Source organism: Peromyscus eremicus, chromosome 20 (assembly GCF_949786415.1).
Source record: "Peromyscus eremicus chromosome 20, PerEre_H2_v1, whole genome shotgun sequence".
Taxonomy (NCBI): Eukaryota; Metazoa; Chordata; class Mammalia; order Rodentia; family Cricetidae; genus Peromyscus; species Peromyscus eremicus.
The window spans coordinates 42,067,511-42,084,221 of record NC_081436.1 but is presented as its reverse complement, the minus strand read 5'-3'; the positions used below and the strand labels follow the sequence as shown (position 1 = coordinate 42,084,221).

The 16,711-nt window shown below is 45.0% G+C and overlaps 1 protein-coding gene across 5 annotated transcripts in view; it reads right to left on the bottom strand.

Moving 5' to 3' along the window:
- Positions 1-16,711, bottom strand: part of Mtss1 (MTSS I-BAR domain containing 1) — a 154,093-nt gene that overhangs the window by 108,891 nt on the left and 28,491 nt on the right. The window lies entirely within an intron of this gene.

The window sequence follows — 16,711 nt, the reverse complement described above, 5'->3', positions numbered from 1 at the left end:
AAAACATTTGATTGTAAAAGCTATAGAGTTATGCCAAAATGTATATTTTAAAGATACCTTGACTTCAAAATTTGGATATAAGGATATGTTGCTTTGGAAAAGAGTCTCTGCTCTTGTTTCCACAGAAAGCCAGAGACTATGGATTTGTTCCAGATTAAGATACATCAGGTTTGACCAGCCAAGACCCCCTGAAAGGTCTCCAGTGACACCATGGCCCAGATGATTCAACATCCAGAATGGTTTCAAGGCAACTGGCTCAGACGATACAGCCTCATGGACTACTCCATGATCCTAAAATTTTCTTCGTGTCCCCATAAGATACAGCGCCCCCCTCCAGCAGGAAGTAGTTAAGAGAAGCTACGCCCAAATTCCCAAATATACCAAGCTGGCTTTAGAGATGGAATTGGCTCACTCCCCCTCTAAACCCAGACATATTGCTCAAAAAAAAAAATGGTTAAGAGATTCTTGTGTCCCAAATCAGAAGAGCCCTCTGGTGTGGGACAGAGAAAAACCAATATTTTTATTTAAAGCAGGTTGATTATAAATACAATCTCTTTCTAAAGAAAAAAAGGGGATAGTTTAGATATGATAGGATGAAAGGGTAGATTAATGAACCTACTTTTAAAGAGTAACAACTTGTTTAAAATGTTTTACATTGCTACAGATTTTAGTTTATTGATACAAATTTAAACTTAATTTTGTTATACTGTATATATATTTCTATTCTTGTTTGAGGTATTATGTTTATGTAACTCATTTAAAATTGTAATGGATAATTAAAAAATAGATTAATAGTTAGTCATCTATGATAATATTTGTAGCCATGTTAGTTAAGTCTTCTAAATATACATAGATATATTTCAGATAGATAGGTAGTCTTCAAACACTTCAAAGACCTACAGAATATGGCATTTAAAATGTTTTAAAAATTTAGACTTTCTGGACAGTGAGACATGTCTGCTCCTGACAGCACCGATTTACTTCAGAGAGGAGGATGGGCATCGAAGACACTCCATACGGAGTTTATCTTCACCTTGACAAAAATAGCCATTTGGGCAAGAAACTGTTCTTGCCTGGACTGCCTGATCAACTGGACATGCAGGACCCATACAAAGGTGACCACTGAACTTTGCTTGACAAAATGGTCCTTCAGGTTCCTGCATTGCAGAGAAAACTGCCAGACATTCTACAGGACACAGAGAAAAGTGAATAAGAGACTCTAGGCCTGTGGGCTAAAGACAGATGCTCCAACCTTACAAGAGAACTTTGAATGACTGTCCAGGCTGCCAGCTGTCTCTGTCTACCCTACAAGACTCCTAAAAGTTGCTTATATCCTTCTCCATTTCTCAGGTAGTAGTATATCCTTCTGAGGTCTTTGATGTGGTTAAAGACTAGATACTTACAATTTTCCTTAGTTATAATAAAAGATAAGTTAGATATAAAACCTTAAACTTACAAATATAAGATAGATAGGATCTCTTCTTTAATATTGTAACTGTAATTCTTGCTTGATAATTGTTTTGTTATATGTAATTTTACTATGTTAAAGTTAAAACCTTCCTTTTTAAGAAAAGAAAAGGGGAAGTGCTGTGGGATGGTCTGTATGTCAAGTGTGTTGCTGATTGGTCAGTAAATAAATCACTGATTGGCCATTGGCTAGGCAGGAAGTATAGGCGGGACAAGGAAAAGAATTCTGGGAAGTGGAAGGCTGAGAGGGAGACTCTGCCAGCCGCCATCAGGACAAGGAAGATGTAAAGTACCGGTAAGCCACAAGCCATGTGGCAAAGTAAAGATTAATAGAAATGGGCTAAATATAAGAATGAGAGCTAGACAATGATAGGCCTGAGCTAATGGCCAAGCAGTTTAAATAATGTAAGAGTTTGTGTGTTTATTTTATAAGTGAGCTCTGGGACTGGCGGGACTTGGTGGCGGGAGCTGGAGAGAAATTCTCTAGCCTGAGAGAGATTTGCCCTGACCGTGGGCCAGGCAGGAAAACTCTAGCAACACAGCTGAGAGAAGGCATCTTGATCCACAACCTTATGGAGCCGAGAGAAGGCATACTGAGAAGAGCAGGAGTCGTTGGGAACCGCAAAGCCCACCCCCAGTGACACACCTCCTCCCAGGCCACGCCTCCTCATCCTTCCCAAACAGTTCCACCAACTAGGGACCGACTATTCAAATGAGCCTATGGGGGGGCCATTCTCACTCAAACTACCACAGTCTCTTCATACTCTGCCACTGCTGTCCTTTTGCTTAATCCTTTACGTATTCGAACAAGTGGCTGGTTTTAGTATGATGTGGGATTTTTTTAATTTACTTTTTTATTGGTGTTTTGCTTGTACGTCGGTCTGTGTGAGAGTGTTGGTTGAGTCCTCATGAGCATCCCCTCTTCCATGTTAGCGTATCTCTTGGCGCCACGTCTTGTTCAAGCCATGTTTAGGCTGCCACATTAGTGTGTGGCTTCCCTGACATTTCTTTTGGTTTTTTTGCTTTAAAAAAAAAATTGGGGGGGACGACAGTGCCTGTATGTATGTCTGTGTAGGGTATTGGATTCTGGCGTTACAGACAGTTTCTGAGCTGCCTTGTGGGTGCTGGGAATTGAACCCAGATCCTCTGGAAAAGCAGCCAGTGCTCTTAACTGCTGAGCCACCTCTCCAGCCCCCATGATGTGGAATTTTGACAGTGGTGGTTTCTCAGATGAAATATTGCCTAGATGGTCAAATTTCTAAAATCATAACTTAGCTACGCACAACTAAAAACCCAGCTTAAAGGGCCAGCAAGACGGCTCAGCAGGCAAAGACAACTCCCACTCAGCCAGACAACCTGAGTTTGATCCCTAGGACCCATCTGACAGAAGGAGAGAACCAGCTCCCCCTAAGCTCCCCTCTGACCTCAACGGTGCGCTCCGCGGCCATGTTCCTGCTCAAAAAAATTAAATGAATAAAATGTAAACCCCCCCCCCCAAAAAAAAAAAAAAACAGGCCTAGCGTAATGACCCAATCTATCTGCAAATGCTTTGAAGAAGGCATAGCCTTTGTCCATTAAACTGCCCAGTAACAACACTTCAAAGGTCCGGCTGAGTGGTTTTCAAGTAGGGGTGTTTTCCACTCTCGACAAACCCTTGATGCTGAAGGAAGGAAGCAGCAGACACTCTGAGCACCCTGTGAAGCACCGGACGAGCTCTCTCAAGCCACCAGTGCCGAAGCCCAGAACCCCCGTCTAAATGCTAATGAAGTGGTTCTGCATGACTCGCCCCAAAGGTAGGACGAACATAGGGCCATGATACCCCACAGGCCCAGACACCCCAAACTGTGCAGCTTCACCATTACCAAGACAGTTTCCTCGCCTACAAACTGGGGCTCCTGCCACCTGAGCTGGCTAGGAAACTTCCAGGTTCAAGACCCATGGTCAAAGCCAAGGCTGGGCTGGACTCTTACCACCTGTGATGGGCACAGGCTCCAGGCACCTGTTTCCAGATCGACTCTCCAAATGTGCTTCCTACAAACCCATTTGGAAAGGCAAACGCCAGAGCAATGGGCATCAACCTAAACCAGGTGGAGGCAACGTTACTCTTCCTCAGTCATTAGCTAGAGGATATGCAAGGCGCCTGGGACTCAGGGACCCTGTCATCTTCCATGCAGACACCCCCCCCCCATCCCTAAGCCCATCTGGATCCAGTGTCCACTAGAACTACCACCCCCAATAGGTCAGGGCTGTGTTTACACAGCCCATTATTCCCTCCAGTCCCAGTACAAGGAAGGCATGTTCCACTGGGGTTTAAATCATATCATCCAAATGAAGTGCCGCTCTCATAATTAGCATCCGCCTCTCCACGGCACAGATGGCGATCACGTGACAAAATCACAAACCAAGGGCTGAGGTCCTGGTCCTCAGATCCTGGTACAAGAGCCTGGGCTCTGGATCTGGTTCTGAGCAGTTGGGGTGAGGGGTCAGGAAACTTGGGCTGGCCACATCTTTTGTCTGCCACCAAGGCCTTCTGGCACGGAGTGAGGCAGAACCAGCTGGAGTCAGCAGGTCAATGTCAGGCGTCAGTCCTCTCCTCAGAGAGCAGTCCAGGGAGAGGGATCATCACGATCCCCTTCACAACTCTTTGTACTAAATCAGGTATCTCTGGGGAACTGTCCCACCCCACTTCAAAGGATCACAATAACACGGTGTGTGTTAAGGGTTTCCTCTGGCCTTAGCAGATTGGTGGGGCTTTGTTTTGGTTTGGTTAGGTTTGAGGTTGGTTTTTTTTTTTTCCATCTTTTTTGTAACCTCCATCTTCCCCTTCCCCTTGTTTTAATGGGAGGAAGAAGCACTATTGTACTGAACTGTGAAATGCACTCCAATGCAGCTCTGAACAGAAGTACCATACAGTGGCTGGATATTAGTTTCCATGGTAACCTAGGTCCCTAGGCCTTGGCACACACAGCAGGAAATGCTGCAGATTTCCAGAACTGTATCCTTTACTAGAATGAAGAGTTCCACGGTGAGTGTAAACATTTGGGGGTCTCTCTTCTCTCTCTCCCCGCCCCCGTTCCCCTCCCTCTCTCTCCCCCTCTCCCTCCCTCTCCTCCCTTCATTCTACTAAGACAACACAAACTTAAAAGCCAAGCTATTCTTACTGTTAATAAGCTTATGTCAAATGTAATAACCGAATAAGAGATAAGCAAAACTAGTCTTCTGCCCTCCAAAGAAGCTCAAAGGAAACAAAAGTCATTTCTGTAAAAAGGGATTAGAATGGAAGCAGAAAACTGCTTTGTAACACCAGATGACGAAGAATTCCTTATCAACAGCGAGGGGGAGTTCCTAAGTAACACACGGTGGAAACCATAGGACAGACTTCTTTCCACAGCCCTGTCACTTCCTCCTTGTACACCCTCACCACGAAAGCAGGCCGGCAAATCAAAACAAGTACTTAGTAAGTACAGCAGTGAGAAGCAGCCCCAAGCTGCCATCTCCACCTCTACACTGGCCCTTGTGGCCCAGGGCAAGCGATTTCACAGCTAAGACAGGGTCTGCTCTATCAAAGCATGCACGGGGTATTACATAAGGTAGGAAGTTTGGAAGGGGTGGGGATGTAGTTCAGTTGGGAGAGGGCTTGCCTAGCATGCGTAAAGCCCTGGGTTCCATCCCTGCCAGGCAGTGCATAAATTAGACACCTGTAATCCCAGCACTCAGGAGGTACAGGGAGGAAGATTAGGAGAGTTCATCCTTGGCTACATGGTGAGTCTGAAACAGCCTGGGAGCTACCTGAGACCCTAACTGCACTCTGTACCTTCAAAATGGAAGGATAGACAGGCTTTAAACAATTAAACAAAAGCAACCTCTCCGGCTAAGTTTTAAGCTGTCAAAAGTTAGTACATTAAAATCAAATTTCTATTAAAGATCAGTAGAGTATTATAAAGCCCTAGGTTCAATTAAAACAAAACAAAACAAAACAAAAACAAAAACAAAAACATGGGAGGCTGGAGAGATATCTCAGTGTTTAAAATCGCTTGTTGCTCTTCAGAGGACTTGGGTTTGATTCCCAGCACCCACACAGTGGCTCACAAGCATCTCTTAACTCCAGTTCCAGGGGTCCCAATACCCTCTCTTCTGACCACCACAGGCACTGGGCATGCACGTGGTGCACATACCTTTTTTAAGAAATATTTTTTTAATGATGGGCTGGTGTGATGGCTCACTGGGTAAAGGAGCTTGAACCGAGCTGCTGGAAGCCAGGGCCCTGTAACCTGGAAGAGGTCACCAGTTGAGTAAACTATTTCATTATGTAAACTGCCTAACACAGATAACCACGAGGCACGTTCTCAATCAGTCACCCAGAAAGATCCACATCCTTTCCATGTTCAGACCTTCCTCCTCCCGCCCTACTACAGCTGGGACTAAGGCCCATAGTTCACCAACCCCGACGACGACGACGACCAAAGTCAAAGAGTACAGCACACATGCTAACAGGTGTCACCTGGATAAACACTCAGGCAGACGGGAGATGGCATTAAACTGAGCAAGGGCAAATGCCGCTCCTGGTTAGTGCTGATGCGTCCTCAGCAGGACCACAACACACTTGGCTGCCATCCACCGTAGGCTTTGGTAAAGGGAGAGCAAGATTTCAGGTGAGTTCCTTCCAGTGTAACAGACCACTGCTCTCTCAAGCGTTACTTCAGGAAGACACAGTTCAAAGCCAAATGCCAACCAAGCAAGGACGCTGGTTAACCACACTGAACACTGTGTCTCTGGCAACTGTTACTTCCAAACCAAGGATCAATAATAAAGGCCACGTGTGGAACAAGACCAGGTGCTGTGCTCAGCCACCCGTTAAGCACAGGGGAAAGATGGGGGGCGGGGAGGTAAGAGGAATGCCACCTGACTGCTAGAAGTCACTGCTTTCCAGAAGATACACATTTGCCCTTCAGAAATAATCAAACACATAATTAACCAACTCCGAACTCATTAATCACAAACGATTGAACAAAACCTAAGACTCTATGTGTGTGTGGTTAATAAAAGCATCATCAATAAAGCAATTTCAATATTTCTAGTCTTTGGGTATAGTGTGAATTATAAAAATGCCAAAATTCACATGTCATCTCCTATTGTCCAGACTCAACACCAACTCTGAATTTCATAGAACATAAGCCAAAGAACAACAACAAAAAAGAAAAAGGAAGAAAAAAAGACAGCTTTCCAGTCACAGGCCATGTTTTAAAAGTTGTGGATCCTAAGTCAAACGTGCATGACTTAATGTAGTGTGCCAATGAGTCAAAATGGCTCCAGGAATCATGGAGAAGCATCAAAACCATGGGACCCACCTGCAGGGACGCCACTCAGCCTGGTACCATGGCGGAGTCCTGCAGTCTTTGGAAAACTCAGGAACTGGGGCCTTTACCTTGAATCTGTGTCTACATATTAATGGCCACAGGTTTTAGCTATCACTATAAATAGCAACAACTTGTACAAGATTTTACACATCCTTTAGAGACATTCTTTATTGACACTTTATATGAAATTGAGACTACAGCAATACCTAATATAAAAATATAGGGACATGAATGAACATGAATACACACATATATGTGTACGTATACACACGCATAAAGTTAGGAAGGTGTGAGGGTCAGACACGGGTCCATGAAGCCACTGTAACTCTTTCCTGTGTCGTGACAGCACCATAGCCCTCAGCAAAACTGTCAGCACAGGAAAACGGGCTGGGAATGAAAGCTGGTCGGTTGTCCTGGAAGCGATCTGAGTTCAGCATTTTAGACAAGACTCTAAGTCCAAGTCCGAAGCTTTAGTCCTTTCATCCAGCAACCGACAACGAATCACACTGAAGGGACTATAGCTATAAAGTCCAATCGACAAAGGGCTGTTTGTTTGGTAGGACCCAACGCTGACGTCACTCTTCGTGTCCGTGTGACTCAACGGTAGTTATAAACGTCCAATGCATATGGATGCGAAGGCATGCTTCCCTCTCATCCAGTTACCAGTCAAAGAAGGTGCCTGCAGGGCATTTCTGCAGAGCCCAACAACATGGATGCACACTGCCAACTTCCTTACTCTAGATAAAACATTTCGCAGAAACCACTCTCCTCCGGGTCATGCACATTCTCTTCCTGTACCTAGAAGGGAAAAGTCAAGGCTGACCTGGCTCAGAAGCTGGGCCTGCTTCCCTTACTGCATCTGCAAGCAGTCTGGGGCACATCTCTCCCCTAAGCATTACCCTCTCATCAAGGTTTAATTGTATAGGTATGCATGTGTTTGCCCAGCACTGGATGCTTGCCCCCAGTTTACAGTGACTGAATGCAATACTTGGGGCCAGAAGTGTTTGCAGATGATTTCTCCCCCAGGCTTTTAGAATACCTCCATGTACATAGTGAGATATCTTAGAGATGGGACCCCCAAGTCTAAACACAAAATTCCTTTGTTTCATATATACCATATAGATAGATAGATAGATAGATAGATAGATAGATAGATAGATAGATAGATAGACAGATATTTTTAAGGTAATTGTATAATTTATTTTTAATAGTCTTGAACATGAAACAAAATTGTGTAGTGTGGAATTTCCCACTGCAGTATCATATTCACTCAGAAACGCTTCAGAAATTTTGGATTTCAGACTCACCAAGTAGAGATGCTTGGCCTGTATTTTAACAGAGTAAAACTGGATCCCTCAACACACAAATGGACATACTCTAAAAAGAAGGGGGAAGCCAGGTGTGGTGGCGCATGTCTGTAATCCCAGCATTTAGGAAGCAGAGGCAGGAGAGTCAAGGCCAGCCTGGTCTACATAGTTATTCTTGGCTAGCTGGGGTTAGACTACGTAGTAAGACCGTGTCTCATAAAGCCAGAGAGACAGAGAAAAACAGAAAGACAGGGGGTGGGGTACATTAGGAATCACCGTTTACATGAACCTCTCTTCCTAGTCCCCCACTGCCCACATGCTTGTCCAGATCTACCACACACTAACTCACCAAATGCCTGAGAAACAAAGGCTCTAACCGACCTCAGCATTCCAACAGCTTGAGCTGCAAAGTAAACTCCCAACAAATCTGATGAAAAATGGCATCCATCAGATGGCGTGTGACACATACAGGTACCGTGAAAACCAAACAGGCCTCTCCTGTGGGCACAGCTGTACCGACACAACCTCTACTGCATAATGGGAGCTGCTAGTTCACGGGAGTGCGTAAAGTTCATCAAATGTTTGCATTACAAACAAATTTGCATTGCATTTGTTTGTTTGTTTGTTTACTGGGGATGCAGGTGGTGGGCGCAAGTGTAGAAGCCAATGAACAACCTGAAGTCATCAGTTCTCTCCTTCTACCATGTGATGTATAGGAACTGAACTCAGAATGTCAGTCTTGGTAGCTGGTGCCCTTACCCACTGAGCCTTCTTGCCCGCCTCCATTGAAATTTGTTAAGTTAAAAATTCAATTACTCGGCCAGACCTGGTGGTACAGGCTTTTAATCCCAGCTCTGGGAAAGCTGAGGCAGGAAAATCATGAGGTTAAGGACAGCATGGATTAGGAAACTATCTCAAAGTCGAAAGCAAGTATCAAGCATGGTGGTTTCATCCCAGCACTCAGAAGCCAGAGGCAGGCAGATCTTTGAGTTCAAGGCCAGCCTGGTCTACAGAGTGAGTTCCAGGATAGCCAGGGCTACACAGAGAAGCAAACACAATTAGATCTTCAGACATGCTGGCTACATGCAGTCAGTGACTACCATATTGAATAGTGTATCACACACACACTCATATGCACACGGACTAGTTCTACCATGGAAGAAATTATACTGCACAGACTGAGCCTGCCCAGACTACGTCAACTACTATGGTGACATAGTTCCATCAGGTCCTAACACCGGGGGCTGCAATTTAAGGCAAACAAACAAACAAAGAACGAGAGAAAAATAAAGTAACTGTTCTGACTTTGCCCAGCCCATTTCCTCTTTCACTAAACACTGCATGAAAATTCTCATTTTTTTTATAGCTTTGTTTTTCCGCCTCACACCCACATACAATATAGCAATGAAACATTTCAAAGCAAAACTACCCAAGAGCAAAGCATGCTCAAGGTTTCCTGAGTGTAACTCATGCGAAGCAAAATTGAGGTCAAGTTTAAAACAGCAAAGTGAACTCAATGGTGTTTTCCAAAACATCTTCGATCTAGTGTTCCTATATACACACACACACACACACACACACACACCACATATACACACACCATACACACCCACCATACATACCCCACATACACACCACATACACACACACCACACACATACCACATACACACACACCACATACGCAGACCACATACACACACACCACATACACACACACACCTTTCCCCTCCCTCATTAGAGACTGACCCATCCCTCTGTGAGCAAACTGTGAAGTGCCTCACATCATAAACGTTTCAGCAAATCAACAATCCTTCCCTAGACACCCATGATGTCCCACCAGAGTTCCAGCGACCACCACAGCCACATTAAAGACTGCAGGAAAACAAACCACTGTCTTTCCTCAGCTTCAGAGGTGTTTCACATTAAATCCCTCCTTCCTGAATTTTCACGTTACATCTTAATCCCTGGCTGAAATATGATCATTAGAAAAATCAATGTGCCAACTGTGAGTTTGAGGTCTTGCTAAGTTTGGCTCCTAAAGAGAAATTACAATTGAACCTGTTTCTCAAATACTCATGAGAAACTGAAAATAACTAAGGACACAGACGTGGCCTAAAAGAACAAAGGCAGCTCCCAACAATGGCCACAGGTTGACACACAGGTTGACAGAAGGCAGTTTTAAACCTTTTGTGTTTAATCATATTCCTTTAAGGTAGCCTCTTATTTTGTTGTTTGTTTGTTTTAATTCAGCTCTGGGCCTGCAAGAAAGACCTTTTTATTTTTTAATTTAAAAAAATTTTGCCAGGCGGTGGTGGTGCACACCTTTAATCCCAGCACTCAGGAGATAGAGCCAGGCTTGAATTCTGTGAGTTCAAGGCCAGCCTGGTCTGCAGAGCAAGATCTAGAACAGGCACCAAAAACTACACAGAGAAACCCTGTCTCAAAAATTTAAAAAATTCAGTGTGAGGCTGACGTGCTTTGTAGGTAGTGTAGTCAAATGGCTAATTACATAAAAGAACGTTCTAGAATCGAACGCTAACGTCAATCCAGAAGTTAAAGGCTACTGAAATGTCACTCAAACAATCTGGTTAAAGTAAAACTCTGGAGCAAACAAGAACAGCCTGGCTGGAGCTTGGAAATTTCCTGGCACCATCTGCCCAGCAAGGGAAGATTCCCTCCCTCCCCCAACCAGCCAAGTGCAGGTGGCCACCTTTCCCTGAACCATGATCTATCTCCTCCTGGGGGCAAGGGACTTCCAGCCACAGTGAAATGTGAAGACACACGGGAACCCTCAGAGAGGGGTCACCAAAATTCAAATTCTGAACTCTCCAGTGCACTCTGTCCAGATGTCCATCCCAGCTGGCTCCTCATCAAGATCCATCAAGGCCCATGGGTGGTCGAGTGTTGTCGGAAGTTTCTCCGGTCCTGCCCGGCCCTGCAGTCAGGCCGAATCTTTCCCACCCGCGCATCCCTGAAGCCAATTGGTCCCAAGTGAACACACAGAGGCTTATATTAGTTACCAACTAAGAAGCGTCAGGCTTCTTGCTAGCTAGCTATTATAACTTAACTCAACCCATTTCTATTCATCTATATGTTGCCATGTGGCCGTGGCTTTACCAGTCTGCTGGCACACTGCTCCTTAGGCGGCGGGCTGGCATCTCTCCCACCTCTCCTTTCTTCTTCCTATCTCGTTCTTTTGGATTTCCTGCCTGTCTATAACCTGACTCGCCATAGGCCAGAGCAGCCTCTTTATTAACCAGTCATAGCAACACATATTCACAACAGGCGAGCTGTTGTGTACAGTCACTCATTTGTTCAACCCTGTCAGCAGCTCATAAATGATCATTGGGGACTCTGGGCTCCCCCAAAAGGAGGACGACACAGGTCTACAAGCTGGAGGCAATGGTGACAGCAAGCCTCCAATAGCAACACGTGCCCTTGAGGCCCTCAGTGGTACTGACTGAGAGATGAAGGGTTCCAAGGCCGTAGGACTCATATGACTCAAGAAGACCAGCAGGCCCTCAGCAGACACAGAGGCCCAGGGAAGCCTGGAAGAATGCACAGGCACAGGCAGAGGGGCCAAAGGTCATGACGGTCTAGGAAGAGGGAGCTGTTCTCTGTGGGTGGAGATGCCAGGGAATGGCTGTGGGCAGATGGTAAGAGGCCTCACGTGACCCCATAAATGAATCTCACCAGGAAGCGAAGTCTCCTGGGAGGCTTTAAACAGATTCCAGAGTCCCATCAGACGGTCCCGCCACAGCCCTGAAGACCTCAGCTGAACACAAACATCTTCAGTGATAACGATTCACGCCCATAAAGTGCAGAGGGTGGCAGTTAGCAAAAAACATCCTAAAAATATGCACCATGCACTGAAGCCACAGGACACTTTCTAGAGGAGCAAGCTTGCTACCAAACCCAAGCCACGAAGATTTTCCTCACCTGCCTTGGAGGTCCAGGCTCACTAATTAAAGCACACACTTGGTCGAGCTTCACCTATCCCCACCTCACACAACTCAAGCCAGCCCAGACGCCCATCCCTGGCACCCACTTTTCTGGCTCTAGTCCCCCATTTCCTTCTCGTTAGTACGGCTTCCTTTACTCCTTTCTCGCCTGAGCGAAAGCACAAGTTGTAAGATCAATTAGAAAAGGAAATTCACACCATCCAACTTCATCCAGACTTAACCAACGTAGCAAGACATATGCAGCATGTAAAATCATGGATTACAAAAGAAGGTTCGCTGGTCCTATCTTGGCATGCCCCGTCCCCCTCCGTTCTTGTTACCGTGAGGAAATTAAAACTTAGGGTCACACAGCTAGAACTGCCAGGAATCCAACCCAGACATACCAGCTCCCAACCAGGGTGCTACTTGTTTTTGTAGGGATTGGGGTTGCTAATGCCTTGGGGATGAAGTCACTTTAAAACCAAATAGAAGCAAACGCGAAGGCCAGAAGTTCCTTACATAAGGAATCCTAACTTACTGGTTCAGGCCCAGGCTCCGGGAGGGGCTCCAGTTCACTGGCCACATGACCGGTGTCAGTGTCTGTACCCTCCCTGTCTTTCCTCCATCCCATAATATCTACCACACAGAGTGTTGTGAGAACAAAAAGGCAACACACTGGGGCCTCTTATCCAGTTTTACTTCTTATCCAGTCAACCATGATCCAAAAACATTATACGGAAAGTTCTAGAAATAAACAATTCCCAAGTTTTAGATAGCTTTTATTAGAGTATCATTATTGTAATTGTTCTCATTGTTAGATGTTAATCTCACTGTGCCTTATCACACGTATGTATGTATGTATGTATATGAGAAAACATACACACCACACATCCAATGTGGGCTTTAGAAAGAATCCCCAATAACAACAAAGGGACAATTCCACATGTAAACCACTCAGAACACGGGACATAGTTGGAAGAATTTAGTAATCATGATTTTCAATATTAAAGGCACTCTCATTTTTAAACATAATCTAGTCTACCTGGAACCCATTTTTTTCCTTTTGAAAACCTTGAACTCAAATGAATGGGCTTGGCATATTACCATCTGCACATCCCCCAAGATGGGTTTTCAAAGATTTAAAAGTAATTACAGAGGCAAACAAAAACACGCAGAACTGAAAGTCAGCCAGCACTGTGCTCTTCAAAGGCCCTGCTGACCTAACCAAACAATGTCATGGTCACAAAGGGCCAGTGCTCAGAGGCTGCATGCCGTAGGCCCCCGATCAGAGCTTACATGTGTAAAGATGCTCTCACAACACACGGTCCTCTGTCTCTTCATTCACTTCTTTTACTTTTCTTTCCTTAGGTTTTAAGTAACTGACCCAGACACAGGCAAACCCACCAAAGATTTCTCAACTCCAGTGACAGCCAGAAAATCTGAAATGCTATGGATAGTTAATGCCTACAAACTGATTTTTTTTAATGGCCATTGAATCCAGAGAGAGTATGTTCCCATATTTAACATGTATGACATGTTAATTCCAGAGTATAAACTAAACATACAGATTTGTGCCTAGTAATACTAAACTCAAATTCCATTATTGTTTCATTATTAGTCAATATATACCTGAAAATAGTCAAGTTATATGATTTTATTTAGAAAACGAGGATCAAAATAGTTCAGATTTCAATATTTTATAAAAGATAAGAAAGTGTATTACAAATAGACTGATTTAGCCTCACAGTAACTAGTTGTAAAAAAAAATCTTAAATCAATTTTGTTAATAACTCAAGCTAAAGATTTTGTGAAAATGACAAAAATCTTTCCAAGCTGTCTCCTTTGGGAAATAACATCAAATGTTTAGTACTCTTGAATCAGAAACCTAGTTAAAATCATCTTGAAATTTTGGACACTGGCCCAATAGAAATGTGTTTTTATGATTAACTTCAAAGACAAGCTGTAAATGGCCACAGGTGTGTGAGAAGCACACAGATAATTTCCAGGGAAATGCAAAGCATAACAAGGAGCCATCATGGCTCAGCTCAATGGAATGGCCACTACTGAAAATTCAAAGAACTGGGCCGGGCGGTGCTGGTGCACACCTTTAATCCCAACACTCAGGAGGCAGAGACAGGTGGATCTCTGAGTTCAAGGCCAGCCTGGTCTACAGTGAGAATTCCAGAACAGTCAGGGCTACACAGAGAAAATCTATCTCAAAAAAAAAAAGGAGAAAGAAAAAAGAAAAAGGGAAAGGAAGGATGGACGGATGGACAAGTGCTGACAGAAATGTGGGGAAAGGGAACTCCTCTCTATATACTGTTGTAGAAACATCAATTAGTACAGTCACTTGGAGGACCACAGAGGTTCCCCAAAATTTAAAAATAGAACTAGCATATGATCCAGCAGGGCAGCTTCTGAGTGATGTTATTTAAAGGGAAGGAAACGGCATGTGGAAGACACATCCGCAGCTCTGTTTATAGCAATACTGTTCTCAACCGGCAAGAAATGGAGCCCATCAACAGAAGAATAAAGAAAACACAGATATTCAACGGAGCCCTTATCGACGGTGAAAAAGGAAACTCTGGTTTTGACCACAATCCGGATGGAACTGGAAATCGCCATGTGAGTGGAATCATCAGGAGCAGAAGTGTCACGTGACCTTACTCCTGTGGAATCTAAACCGTTGGTCCTGGAGAAACTGCACACAGAGCGGTGGTTACCCGAGGCTGGGGAGGGTAGCGGGGAAGGAAGATGGGCTAACGGTACCAAGTGACACTTAGACAGGAATAAGACGATGTGATGTGCCACTGCACGGGATGGGGGCGGGAGACGGCACAGATTCTGCACCTCGAAAAGCTAAAGAGGGAAAGAGGGAAGAAGGGGAAGACACAGGGAGGAGGAAGGAAGAGAAGGGGGGCAGAGAGGGAAAGAGGAGGGGGGGCAGTAGTAATTCTTTTACCAACTAGAGAGGTTTAAAAAAAAAAAAAAAAGGATGAGGATACTCTTTCAGCAGGATAAATAGCAGCGAACCACCCTGAAGCCCACGTGCAGACAAGCTTCTACAGATTCAGTCTTTCCTTGGTGATGCAGACACCATCAATAGGACACTCAGCTTGAGAGATGACTCAGGCAGTGAGTGCTGCTGCACAGCCATGAGGACCTGAATCTGGATCCCCAGCAGCCACAGAGAAGCTGAGTGCAATGGCAGGCCTCTGGAACCCCAGAGCCGGAGCACAGGCAGAGAGAGACAGGCAGATCCCCGAAGCCCATGGGCCAGAAAGTCAGGTGGAAATGATGAGACCCAGGTTCAGTGAGAGACCCTCAAAATATAAGATGGAAAGGAGCGACGAAGACACCCAGCATCAACCTCTGACCTCCACGTGCCTGTACACCCACATGCACACCTTTATACATGAGTATGTAGCTACATCCCATTCACACACATAAATAACATGGAGAGCAATGAAGGAAGATGCCCAGCATCAACCTCTGGCTTCCACATATATATCTGCATGCATGCACGCACGCACGCACGCACGCACGCACGCACGCACGCACGCCAATGCACACACACATCAATCGGGGTCACCTTTCCAGTTGCTCCTTTATGATCCATGCAGTAATTTAACAGCAAAATCTAGAAACAGACTCTGAATCCTAGAGCCTCAGAAATCCAATGCCATGCTGGGCATGATGGCTCACTCCAGTAATGCCAGCACTTGGGAGATAGAAGCAGGAGGATCAGGAGTTCAAGATTATCCTCAGCTACATAATGGGTTCAAGGGCAACCTTGGCTACATTAAGACCATGTCTCAAAAAAAAAAAGAAGAGGGCTCTCAGCAGGGAACAACACTTGCTGCCGAGACTGAAGATGTGAGTCTGATCCCTGAACTCACTGGCCAGAAAGAGAGAACCAGCTCCTGCAAGCTGTCTTCTGACCTGCACACACATCCCCACAGCACGCACACAAAATAATATATGTGACCGACAACTACAGAACGCTTTCACAATGACAGACATGGCTGAGGTGAGGAGGAGATACACCGGGGATGGATGGTCACATTCCGCAGTGGCAAACACTGGCTTGAATGTTAAGTTCTTTTGAGCAGCAGTTCCCCAAGTTTTTACAAGAGGTACATATAAGTTAGGTAATAATTAGGAAGGAATTTAAAATTTATACAGGTTAAGAGCCCCACCTCACAGACAAACCAGACTAAGGAAGCTCAGTGCTGATGTCATTGTCACATTTCTGGGGGAACTTTTTTGCAATATTGCTGGCATCTCAGAAAGGAGGAGAAATAATACCTCCCCTGGGGGAATGTCCCTGATTCCCCGAGCTGGGTTAATTGCTCACTTTCCCATATTCCCCTGGTGCTCTGTGCTTCGGCTATGACCGTACCACACATACTATTTCTGCAGTGGCATCTTCATTTATACATCTCAGTCTCCCTACTCAAACTGTATGCTCATTGGGGACAGGGGGGAAACATATTGATCCTCGTGGTCTCATGACAGTACTGCAATTAAAGGGTTTCGAGTTTCAATCTATTTGAATAATTAAAAGCCTATGGTCAACGGCTATGGACCACTCGAAGTGCTGGGAACAATCCCCTACACTGTTCTCAACACCCAAG